Consider the following 1982-nt stretch of genomic DNA (forward strand, 5'->3'; position numbering starts at 1 on the left):
GCATAAAACCTTTTGAAATGTCTTTACTTGTCTTGTAAGTTGTTCAAAAGTGTCTCTGAATCATTACATTGCTTTTTCTACAGTTTATTTCAAAATTTGCAAAAAGTCATACAGAAGGGTATCTTGGTCATTTCCTGCAGTGGGACCCATTTTCATCCTTGTGACTGTCTCTGAGTCTTTTCGGATTACTTTTAAACATTTCATCAGTAAACTTTGTTAAAATTCATTTCAAACTTGCATCTGAGTCAGTGTCAAGTCAATTTGATTCAGTTTAGGTCGTTTTTAGCCCTAGGGGCATTTTGGTCATTTCACATGAAATTTTGGCATGGGGAGGTTACTTTGAAGTACCTCATTTAAGCCATTGGTTCGTTTTAGTCCGTTTTGTCAGTTTTATTTTTGTTTCACTTTACGTTTGGTCAAATTACGTTTTTATTCAATTTTATTTTTTAATTACAGTTTGGTCCCTCAAATGAGGTCCCAAAATTACATGTCAGTCCAGTTTCTTTTCCAATTTTCATTTTAGTCCTTTTTTGGTCAATTACAGTTTAGTCCTTAAGTGTTGTTTTTTGCAGAAAAGTCCATTTTTTTTTTTTGTACAAGGCCGTGTCACTTTTTTTTTCAGGTCCAGGTGTCACTTTCTCATTTGTTCAGAGGCACACATGTCATGCTATAAAAGGTGCACAGTGCCACGCAGAGCCACAACTACACGCCAACTCATAAACACAAATAAAAGTTTCTTTTTCTCAGCAACTGAATCAAAAACAGAAAAATTTCCCAGATTCATCAAGAACACCAAGAACAAAACCCTAACCGTTTCCAGAAGGTCACAAATTCATCAAGTTTCAGTGTTTTTCGTATCAATTCTCAGAGATTCGTATGAATCTTCATCACTGAATTGATTGATTCTCTGCAATTCCAAACGCGAGCTCGCATCAAAGCAAGCTCAAGCGTTGATCACAGAGAGCCTCTCACAAAAAAAATCAAAGAAGCAAGTTCAAACGTATAATCAGAGAAAGAATCGGAGAAGATGAAGAAACCAAGCCAGTAAACCGATTTATTTTCGGTCCAGAGAGAATCAAAGAACGTTCAAGTTTTCCAAAGATTTTCTCCTTCAAGAATCTCAACCAAATTCAGGTAAAACTCATTTTTCTCTCTTTAAAAAGTATAATCACTGTTAAACCTGCAAACAAGATCCAAAAAAAATTTCCAGAATCATAAAGAAAATCATAACCGTAAACACCAAAACACAAATCCATAAGGATCCAAGTTTTGTAAGCAGGAATAAGCATCAGAGAAGTAACAAATACGAAACGATGTAGATCCTTAAGAGTATTGAACGCACGCGTTCAAAACCCTAAAAAAAAAATCATTTCAAAACCGTTTGGAAATTCTCCGATCTACGTCGTTTCAAGCTTTATTTGTGAAAATCAAGGTCAGATTCGTGTTTAGGGTTTAAAGGCGAACAAGAAAAGTGTAAAAAATTGGAATTCTGGGTGATTTGCTCGTCGGAACCCTAACTTCTCACCGGAGAAGATGAAGTTTCCGGTGGAACCTTCATCTTCTCCGGCCAACAACCACCGGAGAAGGGAGGAGAGAGGTGAGCTGAGAGAGTTTAGAGAGAGAGGCTCTGAACTTAGAGAGAGAAAGAGAGTTTACAAATGGGAAAAACCGGTGCCATGCCTTATAAATAAGCTAGTGAACCGGACCGGTCCAAGACCGGTCCAGTCCCTTTGTTCCTGGCCGTTTGATCTAGGGTTTCAGAACCCTGGATCAATCGTACGTCCCCTGTGCATCCGGATCTTTTGAGTGTGGGCTTTGGTCTGGGCTTAGTTTTTCTGTACGTTTTTTTTGCTATTTCCTTGCTATTTGCACTGCCTGTCTTTGCTACCTGCACCTATGTCTTGATTAAAATTGTGATAAAATTCCTAGAAAAATTATCACATGTTTCTTGATATTTTCTTAGTGTTTTTATGACATTTTTG

Source organism: Medicago truncatula, chromosome 2, assembly GCF_003473485.1.
Source record: "Medicago truncatula cultivar Jemalong A17 chromosome 2, MtrunA17r5.0-ANR, whole genome shotgun sequence".
Lineage (NCBI taxonomy): Eukaryota > Viridiplantae > Streptophyta > Magnoliopsida > Fabales > Fabaceae > Medicago > Medicago truncatula.